This window comes from Oncorhynchus keta, chromosome 22, assembly GCF_023373465.1.
Source record: "Oncorhynchus keta strain PuntledgeMale-10-30-2019 chromosome 22, Oket_V2, whole genome shotgun sequence".
Taxonomy (NCBI): Eukaryota; Metazoa; Chordata; class Actinopteri; order Salmoniformes; family Salmonidae; genus Oncorhynchus; species Oncorhynchus keta.
In genome coordinates this window covers 23,799,809-23,816,011 of record NC_068442.1, presented here as the reverse complement: position 1 = coordinate 23,816,011, position 16,203 = coordinate 23,799,809, and the positions used below count along the sequence as shown (strand labels likewise).

Below are 16,203 nucleotides of genomic sequence, written 5' to 3'. Positions count from 1 at the left end.
TATAAAATGCCACATTGTTCCGAGACCCTAGGCTACAAAATTTACCCCCATGTGTAAAGTGCCTCTGCTCTATTGCCATATGCCACAACGCAAATGCAATGATATGCATGCAATGCCTTATTATAAAGGTGATTTCTTTTTTTTATCATACGTTCCGGTACCTCAGAACTCCCCAGGGCACCCCCCTCTCGCGCTCACATTTTGTTTCAGCACCTACAAATTAAGCACTGAACCCTGTACTTTTAATGTAATCTCAACCGCTATCCAGGTCATTTGGTTCTACTATTTGATGAAGCACAGGAATAACACATTAATATGTTGTATAAATAAGCAAAATATCTGGCATTGTATTCCTTTTTGAACTTTGCTGTACCTTTTTAAATGGTTGATAGCGCAATGATAGACATTGGGTGACAACTAAACCAAAAATCAGACATAGTTTTTCCATTGGGATTTGGTTGTGCTTTTAGATGGTTGAAAGCATAGTGATATAACACATCGGACTTTTTGAGTGGCTGAATATAGGTTGTAATCTTATTGATTAATGTCTCAACCAAATATTACCCAATTATGCCTGCTCAGTGTGTTGGCTTCTCAGGCCCATTATTCTAAAGCACAATCGAATTACTATTTTACAAGCTGAACACCAGCAGAAGAATCAATATGTTGTACTTCATCCTTTACGGAGATTTCTTAATTTCATTAACCTTTTTAGGACTGTGTTTTGCTGTCGTTTTGCTCCAGACTACACATCAGAAGGATGTTGTGCTGAATAAAGGCACTTAGTCATTTATTTTCACTACTCAGAGTTAACTAGTGTTTTATTTCAGGCCCCCAGAGTACAGGCTTGTATTAGAGACTTCCAGCTGGCTTCCTGGGTTCAGCAGACCCTCTCATAAGCCTTGACTTCCCCTGAACCCCAGCAGTCCCTTGCAAGCCCCCACCAACCTCAGCAGCCCCACACAACCAACCAACATGGAAAGATTTACACAGATTGTTTAAGTGTTTAAAATGTGAAAATCTTTCACTGGAACTAAGGGGCCTAGTCCGAACCATGAAAAACCTCCCCATTATTCCGCCTCCACCAAACTTTATATCATGACACAAGGTGAGACCCAGATGCAGGCACAGGAGGCAGATGGTTGGAGTCTTAAAATGTTTATTAATCCAAAGGGGTAGGCAAGAGAATGGTCGTGGACAGGAAAAACGGTCAAAACAAGATCAGAGTCCAGGAGGTACAGAGTGGCAGACAGGCTCGTGGTCAAGGCAGGCAGAATGGTCAGGCAGGCGGGTACAGAGTCCGGAAACAGGCAACGGTCAAAACCGGGAGGACTGGAAAAAGGAGAATAGCAAAAGGATTACGGGAAAAACTGCTGGTTAACTTGACATAAACATACAAGACGAACTGGCACAGAGAGACAGGAAACACAGGGATAAATACACTGGGGAAAATAAGCGACAATCACAGGAACAGGTGAAACAGATCAGGGCGTGACACTTTACAGTTGACACTATGCATTTGTGCAGGTAGCGTTCTTCTGGCATCCGCAAAACCCAGATTCATCCATCGGCCAGATGGTGAAGCCTGATTCATCACTCCAGAGAACGCTGGTCCCGTTCTGTAAGCTTGTGTGGCCTACCACTTTGCGCCTGAGCCGTTGTTGCTCCCAGACTTTTCCACTTCACAGTAACAGCACTTACAGTTGACCAGGGCAGCTCTAGCAGGGCAGAAATGTGTCGAACTGACTTTTTGGAAAGTTGGCATCCTATGACGGTGCCACGTTGAAAGTCACTGAGCTCTTCAATAAGGCCATTCTACTGCCATTCTTTGTCTATGGAGATTGCATGGCTGTGTGCTCGATTTTATACACCTGTCAGCAACAGGTGTGGCTGAAATAGCAGAATGCACTGATTTGAAGTGGTGTCCACATACTTTTGGTGATGTAGTCTATATTCAGGACTCCTTTCAAGCTGGAATCCTTAATGGTGAAACTGGAACGTCCGTCTGGGATACAAACAACAAACAGTTTTATTCCCTCTGACATAATTGCATGTGCAATGTACTGCATTTTTTCACCATGCTGTTAGACACACCTTAACTCCGTTTTGTCCACAAAAAAAAACATAACAACCCACTGGGCACACACCGGTTGAATCAACATTGCGTCCAAGTCCTTTCAACGAAAGTGCTGTACATTGAACCAATGTGGAATAGATGTTGAATTTTCATCTGTGCCCAGTGGGAAAGGTGCTGGGGTCGGACAGTGACGCTGTTTCCCCTAATGTGGATTCCATTCTTAAAAGAAACATTATTCAAAATAACATTCCAAAACAATCTTTTTTAGTACATAACTAGAGCCAGGAGTTTTCCTTGGTCAAGTCAGTCACATGGTCAGGTAAAACTCTTGGACCTACTAATAATAACTACTGTGATACAGTATCAGATCACTGGCCATGAGATAGCGGAGTGATTTGCTCAATTAATTCATTTCTCTCTCTATTGACGTGAGGAGGACAGGCGATGTTGTTGCATGCCATCAGAGGGATTGAAATAGAGGAGACATGAAAGTGAGCTGCTGTTGCCTTTGATATGGACATGAAGGGCCACCTGAGGAGCACAGGAGTTGTTCTCTCCCCAAAGCCCCATCTGAATATTGAACAGGTGCTTGTTCTAGTCTAGAACATAGATTCTCAATACTGACAAAGAGAGATGCTGAAGGAGTTTGACTATCAACTCAATAAACGTTTTGTTAATCATGATTATTCAATATTGCACAGTTGTGATTATGTCACAAATTCAGATGCTCTATAGAGGATGAGAAAGAGAGGGAGAGACAGAGAACGAGGAGGGATAAAGCAGGTTTAGGAGAGAAAAAGATGTTGCACACAGCTGATATGGTGAGCACATGACAGACAGGTCTGGAGAAAGAGAGGGAGGTTAGACTGATGAGTAAAGATAGTGACATAGTGTATGAGACAGAGGAGCGTGCATGGACTCAGTATTCTAATGCAAGGACATGTCGTGTAGTGAGTCACACAGATTATCACAAACCTTCTTTTACAACACATCCTGGGATGGAGCAGTGGGATTGCCAATCTGCCAGAGGGCACGCACGGCCCACACCCTACCCCTCCCTAGGAGATACAGAGGCATTATTGGTGGTGTAATAAGGCTTCTGGTCAGGGAATTACTGTTTTATAATGCTAGATTATATATTAATGCTGTTGGGAAGATGGACTATTTGGCTTCAATAGCTTGTGACAGGCTATGCAATGCCACCATACTGATGTTATTATTGTTCATACTGTACAGCTCAATGACTCTTCTGAGTGAATTTTCAAAATAGCAATTACAGATTTCATCATCTAGAGGGGAAACCTAGTGAACTGGCCTTACATTCCCTCTTACATCAGGCATCTGACAAGTACATGACTGTTTATGCCACTCAAACGCAACTTGCTACTTACTGGCTACAGTCTCTCCGGTTAAGATGCTTCATTCACCCCCAGCATTGTGACACAGTGCCACTCCTGCCTGTACTTTTCCAGAGGAAAAAAAGATCTCTGGTCACAATAATATAAATGAACTGTGAGAGCAATTACTTAATTACTTAAGTTGTAACTTGTAGACTTTCGTTAAAATCGTATTCTAAATTCTGTTTTTAACATACACTAATTCGGTCTAAAGTATTCAACACTTTGTGTGAATAGAGGCAAACCGTCACTCTGTTTAAAGTGCCTGTGGCTGTGACAAGCTGAGACGTGATGTAAAAGGTTTGCCGTATCGTTTTTACAATAGATAACCTGAGAACAGAGAGAGAGAGAGAGCGTGGGAGTAGACAGTTGACCTTGGGTTCATAGTCTCTGTGTCACGACTACCGTATTTCTGACATATCTATCATTCAATACCGTTATGCATCTATGTATGCTTTTCTTTCCTGAATCGATACTGGAAAGGTCAAGTGGTCATGTGATTGATGTTGCAGTACCTGTCTTTGTCTATAGAGGTCAGAATCACTGAGTCAGAGTGGCTATCCTCTGGATGCACATTCACATGAATAAAGTGACCGTCCACAACATTCCCTGCTGTTAATTGTTGGAAGTTTCCAAATGATTATCACTTACTCATATGCAGTGCACACTCAACTAAGACCTTCTAAATTCAACACCGTGATGATGATAATGATGGTGATGTGTGTGTCCTGTCAAAGTAAGGCGAGAGGGAGAAAAAGAGGTTTCTACACAGCTGTCTGTGACAAGGTCACTCAACATCAATCACCAGTGTTTCTACTGATAAAAATATCTGAAGTTTTTGTCACATAGGAGGAGCAAAGAGTGTAAATGTTGACATTGTGTGGTTGGAGGTGAAACCCAAACCTTATCCTGAAGATGATGAGGTCTTGAATATAATAAAATAATCCCTGAACACTGAGGTGATAACAATGAGGAGCTAGCCTATCTCTCTTGTCTCATTGGTCCTGTCAGCCCCACTAGTTCAATAGGGACCTTATCTGGTGTTTTCCCATTAGGTTAAAATGTGTAATACAGACTCTTATTACTGTGCTGTAATTTGTTCACTATTTGTAAGTCATTTGTATAAAGTGACTTGTCAACACTTCCTCTGGGTGTGTGATGCACAGAAGGATTAAACAAATATTTTATGCATATGTTTAATGCCTACTATTTCATAGGTACCGTTATGTGAAATGAGTCTTTTGCTTATCTGCATTCCCTCCATACAGTAGCGTATGTAGACAGGAGTCTGAAGTCTAGAGAGACCTGTTCAAATGTATTAACAGGATCTCAGACAACAGAAAGAGCCTTAATAATCACCTCTGTCTACTTTTTGTTTGACTAGTTTGATCCACATATTCCCAGCCTCGGTGAGGGGTTCCTTCTGCACTGAGTACTGTTTACTTTAGGGACATCTGGTATAGGCAATGACAGTTGTTCTAACTTAACTGACTGTCCTACACACATTCTATAGAGGTACACTGTCTGTCTGGCTTCAGTATGTGCTGCAGAACAGACGGTCTCCTACAGGACTGACTGACTGTGTCCAGTGACTGTAATTAAGACGTCTGTAAAGTAGGCTCGCCTTGCCATAGTAGTCCTCATGGGACCAATGTAATCTCAGCCTCATACCTTCTCGCAGAGATGCCCAGAGCTGGCATTTCCATTCCTGACACCTCTAGGCTAAACCTGGCATTCCGTCTGCCTCCTTAGCACTCTGGCATAAAGAATCATTTGTATTTGTTAACAGGCTTAATTAACACCCACTAGTTTAGACACAGGCGTCCCCCTCTCAACAGCCTGCTCCCTTGCACCTCTCTGTGTTCTTAAGGATGGCTTTTTCTACTTTCAAAAGTTATTTTTACACATCAGAGACTGTAACTTTTTGTGTGTGAAATTGGACTGAATCCATTCCTTAGTGTTTGCATGTAATGCACCTGTTTTCTACCAAACACTCATGGTTGTTTTGTTTGATAAAGGAAAAAAAGCATATGATGCCTGAGTGATATGATTTGTCCATTTTCAATTCCATTTCAGCATTCTCCAAGGCACTCATGCAAGAATAACAGCATTTACTAATGCTATTGAAATGAGAGCCAACTCCAAACTATGTCTATTTAGCATGGGAGTATGCGGTTTCACCAGAAGACAGTGGCCCCTTTTCAGCGTATGAAATGGTCTCTTAGTTCTGAATGCAATTCCCACCAAGACGTGTTAGCTGTGTATGTCTAGCTCGTCTTTGGTAGTGGGTTGGGTATTATTTTAGGAGCACTTCATGACCTCATCATGTCAGGGATAGCCTCATACTCTGCCTCTGCTTCCTCTGATGAATATAAAATACACTCGTGGTTCCTCTTAACCAGTTCACTACTTCCAATTAATACTCTGATAGTGATACTCATCAAAGAAATTGGACAGAGAAGTTAGTTTTCCCACTGAATTTTCTAGATATGAACATCTTTTTTTTAATGGATGTAATCCGAACCCATCCAATATCATTTTATAATAATGTGCCTAATATTGTGTGTGAAATATTGAACTTTCAGGGGACATATCACTATATTGCCTAGTCAAATTACAGTGACATACAGTAGATATGTACATGTATGTAGCAAGTCAAATACAAAGAGACTTTTTGATTGAATTAAACAGGCATAGGTTATTCCTTCTTCAAACCCCTACTAAATGGTTCCATTGTTTGGAGTGGTAATTCTAGTTAAGCCTGGTTCATGCATCAGGTAGAAAGAACCATTCTGTGGATGTATCCTGTCCACCTCACTTTCTTCCCCCACCTCTGTGGAATCAGAATATAAGAGTCCCCTCCCTCCTCTCTCGCTCTCTCTCTGGCAGCAGTGTGTGAGGGGTGGGGCTATAGTGGAGAGTGGCCAGAGTTGAGGCAGGCTGTACTACAACAGTGTGTCAGACTGTTAGAGAGATAGAGAGAGAGAGAGAGAAGGCAGACAGACACGGAGTAGGAGCCCTTAACCACTGGTACTCGAACTGCTCTACGCTGGATAACATACTGGCTAATCTATTACTCAATCCCTGAAGGACTTCTATCTCTGATTCACCTTAAAGGAACCTTTGTTTAAATCTGAAGATCATTTTGGTACAGAGAAGTGCTAGAAAGAGTGTAAGTACAAGAGTTGTGTAACTACAAGCCACTACTATAGAGGCAGCCTTGTATTTATTAACGGCGCTGAGCCTAGCCTCAGTTAATCATTGATGTGTCTCCTGTGGTTTTGGTTACCTTTTGAAATGACGTCATTCTCTCTGTGCTGTCATTCTGCTCCGTCTCGCTGCATTATGGGCTTAGGGCTACTTTATGGCTCTCTCTGTCTGCATGGGGTTAGTTGTTGCTGCTCTCCCTCTCTCTGTGCACATTTCCAGAGTGGGTGTATGCTGACATGAGACAGCCTCTCCCCAGTAAGTTTTATCACAAGGTGATAGCAGGGTAGAGGGTTTTTTAAAGGGCTGCCTTTTTCTACATAGTGGCAGGCTATATGTTTGGTGTGTTTAAATCCTCCTGGAAAAAAAGAGATGTTGGCAGTTGACTCAGTATTTTTCTCTCTGTATTTACACAGCTATTTACCTGGGTGTGTTCACATTTAAAGGGTTGTTGGCCTGTGTGTGAGGGACCATAGTAAAGCAGTGTTTTTTTCTAGTGGAGATGATGGCTCAGTCTCTCCAGCTCTTTAAACTAGACAACCACTGTGGCAAAGAGAGTGTGTGACAGGGAATGGGGCCTCTCTACAGATAGGAGTCAGTGAATGTGGCAGCCAGTGCACTCATCCTCTCTCAGCACAGGAACGTTCCCTGAACTCTGTGGCCTGTGGTAAAGTTGGCTTTGTAAATGAGGGGAAAGAACAAACAAAAAAGCAACATTTGAGAGTGTGTTAGCGTGGTTATGCCTTTTCTCCCATAGTGGTTTCAGGCTGTGCTGTGCAGCAGGACTGTTGTTGTGGTTTGAGTTGTGATGCCAGTCAGGGGTTATGGGTCTGGCTGGGCATTTCAGGCCACAGCCTGCAGGTGTTACAGTGTGAAATTCAAACCTCTCACCCTCACTCTGAGGGTGCCAATGTGTTAGAGGTGCCTGCCACTGTGTTAGAGGTGTGTTCATTATTACATAAATGGAAACTGAATCCAGTCTATGAAGAAGTAAACAAGGCAACCTTTGTTACACTTTGTGCCTTTCTTTGGAGAGTCAGGGTTTCCAAGTGCTTAGTGTACATAACTTAACCCAGGGGTTCCCAAACTTTTTTTGGCCGCACCCCATTTTGATATATTTAAAAAATCACCACCCCACCATGTGAAAAAAGGGATGCAATCAGCGGTCAGTGTTTACTTTTTGAATTTGGGCTATTACAGTCTATTACAAATCAGTCTGACATTACTTTTGACAGTATTTCAATCTGAAGGAAGTATGGTTTGAAATGACTGAAATGCATCAGAAAAGTATTGGGAGGTTCAAAAGATCATCAGGCGATCATCATGTTGTATAGATCATCAGGCGATCATCCTGTTGTATAGATCATCAGGCGATCATCATGTTGTATAGATCATCAGGCGATCATCATGTTGTATAGATCATCAGGCGATCACCATGTTGTATAGATCATCAGGCGATCATCATGTTGTATAGATCATCAGGCGATCATCATGTTGTATAGATCATCAGGCGATCATCATGTTGTATAGATCATCAGGTGATCATCATGTTGTATAGATCATCAGGTGATCATCATGTTGTATAGATCATCAGGTGATCATCATGTTGTATAGATCATCAGGTGATCATCATGTTGTATAGATCATCAGGTGATCATCATGTTGTATAGATCATCAGGTGATCATCATGTTGTATAGATCATCAGGCGATCATCATGTTGTATAGATCATCAGGCGATCACCATGTTGTATAGATCATCAGGCGATCATCATGTTGTATAGATCATCAGGCGATCATCATGTTGTATAGATCATCAGGCGATCATCATGTTGTATAGATCATCAGGTGATCATCATGTTGTATAGATCATCAGGTGATCATCATGTTGTATAGATCATCAGGCGATCATCATGTTGTATAGATCATCAGGTGATCATCATGTTGTATAGATCATCAGGTGATCATCATGTTGTATAGATCATCAGGTGATCATCATGTTGTATAGATCATCAGGTGATCATCATGTTGTATAGATCATCAGGTGATCATCATGTTGTATAGATCATCAGGCGATCATCATGTTGTATAGATCATCAGGCGATCATCATGTTGTATAGATCATCAGGTGATCATCATGTTGTATAGATCATCAGGTGATCATCATGTTGTATAGATCATCAGGTGATCATCATGTTGTATAGATCATCAGGTGATCATCATGTTGTATAGATCATCAGGTGATCATCATGTTGTATAGATCATCAGGTGATCATCATGTTGTATAGATCATCAGGTGATCATCATGTTGTATAGATCATCAGGTGATCATCATGTTGTATAGATCATCAGGTGATCATCATGTTGTATAGATCATCAGGTGATCATCATGTTGTATAGATCATCAGGTGATCATCATGTTGTATAGATCATCAGGTGATCATCATGTTGTATAGATCATCAGGTGATCATCATGTTGTATAGATCATCAGGTGATCATCATGTTGTATGGATCATCAGGTGATCATCATGTTGTATAGATCATCAGGTGATCATCATGTTGTATAGATCATCAGGTGATCATCATGTTGTATAGATCATCAGGTGATCATCATGTTGTATAGATCATCAGGTGATCATCATGTTGTATAGATCATCAGGTGATCATCATGTTGTATGCTCTTCTGTGTAGAAAAGAACTTCATCATTGATGATGATCTTTTTCCCCCAGTCTGATTTAGTGCCTGGTCTTGTCCACTCTGTTCTAATGAGACCTGCACAGCTTGTGAGCTGGTAGAGGGAACCAGAAGACATGTACGTGTTCCTGAGAGTCTTTCAGTGATGGGGTCATAATATTTTTTAGCTTAAATGGTCCAAATGTTAGAGCCACATTTGTAGGGAAAAAAAACAAACCACTCTGTTTATTTGAGATGTTTACCACATCTAGCGGCTGCCAGAGGTTACTGACGTAACCCAAGTGTGATTGCATTTCATTTCTTTCAGAGTTTCCCTCATCAGGTGATCATCATGTTGTATGCTCTTCTGTGTAGAAAAGAACTTCATCATTGATGATGATCTTTTTCCCCCAGTCTGATTTAGTGCCTGGTCTTGTCCACTCTGTTCTAATGAGACCTGCACAGCTTGTGAGCTGGTAGAGGGAACCAGAAGACATGTACGTGTTCCTGAGAGTCTTTCAGTGATGGGGTCATAATATTTTTTAGCTTAAATGGTCCAAATGTTAGAGCCACATTTGTAGGGAAAAAAAACAAACCACTCTGTTTATTTGAGATGTTTACCACATCTAGCGGCTGCCAGAGGTTACTGACGTAACCCAAGTGTGATTGCATTTCATTTCTTTCAGAGTTTCCCTCATGACCCCGTCTTCAAATCAGGCAACCCCACATTGGGTTTGTGATCCATAGTTTGGGAAGCGGTGACTTAACCTATACAATAGTTGTGTGTACAGGTAGTTAATTCTAGGTCATACTTTATGTTACTAGTGCACATTGGTCAGTGCCTACTTTTTTGTCAAAATATGGCGTCAACATCAACCTATTTGGGACTACATAGCCTAGATACTGTATCACTGAAGTGCAATAGGATAGCCATCCCAACCATGGATATGCTACAGGAGACAACACAAACAGCAAATGTAGAACTACAGCAGATATATTCAGCTTTTTGCAACAAACAGTCAGAGGGGGTTCCTCTCCGAATGAGAAGACAGAACATTGGATATCTTCTTTAAACAAGGTGAATTATGTTACCTAGTTCATTTGGAAACGTGTTGATTTCCCCATCTGTGGCACATTTGCGAGGAGAAGAAAAGCCTGCCTCTACTGATGACCTTGTCCCTGTGTTTTCTTTTGGTCTGATCCATAAAAACAACAGCTGGCAACAGAATTCTGGGTATAGAATCCTTGACAATGAGCTGCCTGTATGACGCTGTCACAAAGAGTTTGGCTCTGTGGTAGAGAACGGTGTTACATCAATACCTCAAATACACACTCCAGCTACCCACTTCTAGTATCCCATTGGGAGATGTACATTTCATTTTGTGTCTGTTAATGGATGAGGTCCCTTGGATATGAACTGTAAATGGATGTTTCTATAGTGGTATTCTCAATGCCAATAGTACAGTGTAAATATCTATATTGTGCTTTGACTAATTTCACTATTCGAATAATATCATGAATTTTGGTCAGATGTTATGGTCGAATATGCATATATTCCAATATATCTTAATTGGGGGAGAGGCTGGCGCTCTATTGCTGCAGCTGTGGATGGACCAGTATGTGTGAGATAGGAGTGAGCAGATGGAGGGAGAGACAGACACTGTAGCCACTAGCCAAGGCAACTCGGCTACAGCCAAGACTAGCTAACTTGTAGCAGACACAATGTTATTTATTGTCCCATATAACGGTGCCTGTCTAGACTGGAGCAGCCTAGAGAAGCTAGCTAAACTAGCTGGCTATAGCTAGCTAGGCTAACTGAGGCTACATGGTGCGCTTTCTCCCCAACCCATTATTTATTTTTACTAAATTAATGCACTAGGCCTTTATTACTCTTGTATGAGTGGAGAAAAATACTTCTTCCCCCGGCCATGCCCAAACCCCATTCAGATAAAACAACATTCTACCTGTTGGTTGCTCGTTGTACCCTACTCCTTCTCATTTTGCTAAACTACATTGAAAAGTTTTGTTTTATTTGATTAATCATTTGAAATGTCATGGTATATCCTTTATGTAACAATGTCACATGGGTATTTTCATTTAATTTAGAAAAAGCCTTTTCAGTGTTAAAATAGGCCTATATGCATTTTTCATTCACAGACATGTAAATTCACACAAATATTCAAATATTCGGATATTTGACTAACGTTAAAAGTGATAATATAATGCCTAAAGTAAACAACATTTCATGGCTGTTTTTAGCTACAGTGGAAGGACGTTCTTGATATGCTGTTCCAGCAGCTGAGGGGCACAAAGCAAAGAAAGAAAAATAATGCTTCTGTGCACTGAAGCTTCACAATGTGAGTGCAATGCACAACCTGTTACAGATTAGTGATCCGGCTCTGAGAAAAATAAAATAAGAAATTCATCACACTGTTGTATCTTTGCACAGCACAACCCACCCTGGCCCCGCTCTAGCACATGCTTCTAATCACATTCATCATATAATCCCAGGGGCCTTTTCTCAGCATTACACTGATTTTTCTTCTTTATTTCTGGGGCTTAGTACCTGGGTGAGTGTTTGTTTACGTGTGTGCGCATGTGTACACACTTGCTTGTGTGTGTGTGAAGTGGATCACAAATTAGGTCATGCAATTCGTTCTAGTCGTAAAAATAAGGAATGTAAATAAACTTCAACCCTCACCCAACCCACCCCCCTCTCAACAGCCATGTGCTTAGTTCAGGACCCATCCACCATTATGATGACTGATTGCCACTTAATGTTTGTTAAAGCCAGCTGGGTCTGAGGTGCTATGATAAATGCAAGGGTCTTAATGTGAGAGAGCAGTTAGTTTTTGCTGTGGTGGATATATAGCGTGAGTGAGAGAGGTGTTGATAGCAGGGAGAGACTAGAGGGGGATGGGTCATGGAGTGGCAGCCACTTGTAACCTGAAGGTTAAACATGGGCCTTCAGGGAGTCCTATTACTGTCTACTTACTCATGGGAACTCTGCAAACACTCATTCTGGGAACACAGCTAGCAGTCTCCTGTGTTTTCCCAGTCCAGAGCAGTCACAGTGGCATGATGTGGGAAATGGCTGTGGACATGGATCCTAGCCATAACCCTGTGTTTGCTCGGCTGTTTCAGAGAGCCTCAGATCTGCCTTTAACCCATATGAGACATGAACAGAAACACAGCACATGTACTACAAGGTGCCTCAGGCTTTCACATCACCCGACCAGTGACTTATTTTAACTGTACACAAGCTGGCTTGTGCAACAGTTTTGGGAAGACATTTGGAATATGTTCAGTGTTTCTCATGTGTCCATGTGAGAATTGCAAAGTTGTCTTCAGGGCGTGCTGTCCGTCACCCTTGGGTTCACACCTGTTGTTCTTGCCTGTCCATGTTACACACATTATACCGTTCTATTTTAAATAGTGTTGAGCTAGGGAATGTGAGTGTCTGTGAGTGTCTTTTACTCTTACTTCCGGCGCCGACAGAGATGGCCGCCTCGAATCACGTTCCTAGTAAACTATGCAGTATTTTGTTTTTTTTATTTGTTATTTCTTACATTGGTACCCCAGGTAATCTTAGGTTTTATTACATACAGTCGGGAGGAACTACTGGATTTAAGAGCAACATCAACTCGCCATCATTACGACCAGGAATACGACTTTCCCGAACCGGATCCTCTGTTTTGTCCACCACCCAGGACAATGGATTGGATCCCAGCCGGCGAACCAAAACAACGACTCAGTAAAAGGGGCAGAGAAGTGGTCTTCTGGAGATGGGCACATCGCGCACCGCTCCTGAGCATACTACTCGCCAATGTCCAGTCTCTTGACAACAAGGTTGATGAAATCCGAGCAAGGGTAGCATTCCAGAGAGACATAAGAGACTGTAACATTCTTTGATTCATGGAAACATGGCTCACTCGAGACGCTATCAGAGTCGGTACAGCGACCTGGTTTCTTCACGCATCGCGCAGACAGAAACAAGCATCTTTCTGGTAAGAAGAGGGGCGGGGGGTATGCCTTATGATTAACGAGACGTGGTGTGATCATAACAACATACAGGAACTAAAGTCCTTCTGTTCACCTGACTTAGAATTCCTCACAATCAAATGTCGACCGCATTATCTACCAAGAGAATTCTCTTCGATTATAATCACAGCCGCATATATTCCCCCCCCCCCAAGCAGACACATCGATGGCCCTGAACGAACTTTATTTGACTCTATGTAAACTGGAAACCACGTATCCTGAGGCTGCATTCATTGTCGTTGGGGATTTTAATTATCAAGGCTAATCTGAAAACAAGACTCCCTAAATTCTATCAGCATATCGATTGTGCTATCAGGGCTGGAAAAACCCTAGATCCATTGTTATTCTAACTTCCGCAACGCATATAAGGCTCTCCCCCGCCCTCCTTTCGGAAAAGCTGACCACGACTCCATTTTGTTGCTCCCTGCCTATAGACAGAGACTAAAACAGGAAGCTCCCGCACTCAGGTCTGTTCAACGCTGGTCTGACCAATCTGATTCCACACTTCAAGATTGCTTCGATCATGTGGATTGGGATATGTTCCGTATTGCGTCAAACAACAACATTGATGAATACGCTGATTCGGTGAACGAGTTTATTAGCAAGTGCATCGGTGATGTCGTACCCACAGCAACTATTAAAACATTCCCAAACCAGAAATCGTGGATTGAGGGCAGCATTCACGCAAAACTGAAAGCGCGAACCACTGCTTTTAATCAGGGCAAGGAAACATGACCGAATACAAACAGTGTAGCTATTCCCTCTGCAAGGCAATCAAACAAGCTAAGCATCAGTATAGAGACAAAGTAGAGTCACAATTCAACGGCTCAGACCTAAGAGGTATGTGGCAGGGTCTACAGTCAATCACGGATTACAAAAAGAAAACCAGCCCCGTCGCGGACCAGGATGTCTTGCTCCCAGCTTTGAGGACAATACAGTGCTACTGACACGGCCCGCTACCAAAACCTGCGGACTCGCCTTCACTGCAGCCAACGTGAGTAAAACATTTAAACGTGTTAACCCTCGCAAGGCTGCAGGCCCAGACGGCATCCCCAGCCGCGTCCTCAGAGCATGCGCAGACCAGCTGGCTGGTGTGTTAATGGACATATTCAATCAATCCTTATCCCAGTCTGCTGTTCCCACATGCTTCAAGAGGGCCACCATTGTTCCTGTTCCCAAGAAAGCTAAGGTAACTGAGCTAAACGACTACCGCCCCGTAGCACTCACTTCCGTCATCATGAAGTGCTTTGAGAGACTAGTCAAGGACCATATCACCTCCACCCCACTCTATCCCTAGACTCACTCCAAGTTGCTTACTACCCCAAAAGGTCCACAGATGTTGCAATTGCAACCACACTGCACACTGCCCTAACCCACCTGGACAAGAGGAATACCTATGTGAGAATGCTGTTCATCGACTACAGCTCAGCATTTAACACCATAGTACCCTCCAAACTCGTCATCAAGCTCGAGACCCTGGGTCTCGACCCCCCCGCCCTGTGCAACTGGGTACTGGACTTCCTAACGGGCCATCCCCAGGTGGTGAGGTTAGGTAACAGCATCTCCACCCCACTGATCCTCAACACTGGGGCCCCACAAGGGTGCGTTCTGAGCCCTCTCCTGTACTCCCTGTTCACCCACGACTGCGTGACCATGCACGCCTCCAACTCAATCATCAAGTTTGCAGACGACACTACAGTGGTAAGCTTGATTACCAACAACGACGAGACGGCCTACAGGGAGGAGGTGAGTGCCCTCGGAGTGTGGTGTCAGGAAAATAACCTCACACTCAATGTCAAAAAAACAAAGGAGATGATCGTAGACTTCAGGAAACAGGAGAGAGAGCACCCCACCTATCTTCATTGACGGGACAGTAGTGGAGAGGGTAGTAAGTTTTAAGTTCCTCGGCTTACACATCACGGACAAACTGAATTGGTCCACCCACACAGACAGCATGGTGAAGAAGGTGCAGCAGCGCCTCTTCAACCTCAGGAAGCTGAAGAAATTTGGCTTGTCACCAAAAGCACTCACAAACTTTTACAGATGCACAATCGAGAGCATCCTGTCGGGTTGTATCACCGCCTGGTACGGCAACTGCTCCGCCCACAACCGTAAGGCTCTCCAGAGGGTAGTGAGGACTGCACAACGCATCACCGGGGGCAAACTACCTGCCCTCCAGGAAACCTACACCACCTGATGTCATAGGAAGGCCATAAAGATCATCAAGGACAACAACCACCCGAGCCACTGCCTGTTCACCCCGCTATCATCCAGAAGGCGAGGTCAGTACAGGTGCATCAAAGCAGGGACCGAGAGACTGAATCTCAAGGCCATCAGACTGTTAAACAGCCACCAATAACATTAAGTGGCTGCCAACATACTGACTCAACTCCAGCCACTTTAATAATGGAAAAATGGATGTAAAAAATGTATCACTAGCCACTTTAAACAATGCCACTTAATATAATGTTTACATACTCATCTCATATGTATATACTGTACTCTATACCATCTACTCCATCTGGCCATCTTTATGTAATACATGTATCACTAGCCACTTTAAACAATGCCACTTTTATATGTTTGCATACCCTACATTACTAATCTCATATGTATATACTGTACTCGATACCATCTACTGCATCTTGCCTATGCCGTTCTGTACCATCACTCATTCATATATCTTCATGTACATATTCTTCATCCCTTTACACTTGTGTGTGTATAAGGTAGTTGTTGTGAAATTGTTAGGTTAGATTACTCGTTGGTTATTACTGCATTGTCGGAACTAGAAGCACAAGCATTTCA

General features: G+C 42.8%; 1 protein-coding gene across 1 annotated transcript in view; it reads left to right on the top strand.

Moving 5' to 3' along the window:
* Positions 1–6,428: 6,428 nt before the first annotated feature.
* The window catches only part of LOC118401188 (semaphorin-4B-like), a 93,705-nt gene continuing 83,930 nt past the window's right edge, over positions 6,429–16,203 (top strand). The window contains exon 1 of the mRNA XM_052474929.1: positions 6,429–6,646. The gene's annotated coding sequence lies outside the window, so the exon portion shown is untranslated. The remainder of the gene's footprint in view (positions 6,647–16,203) is intronic.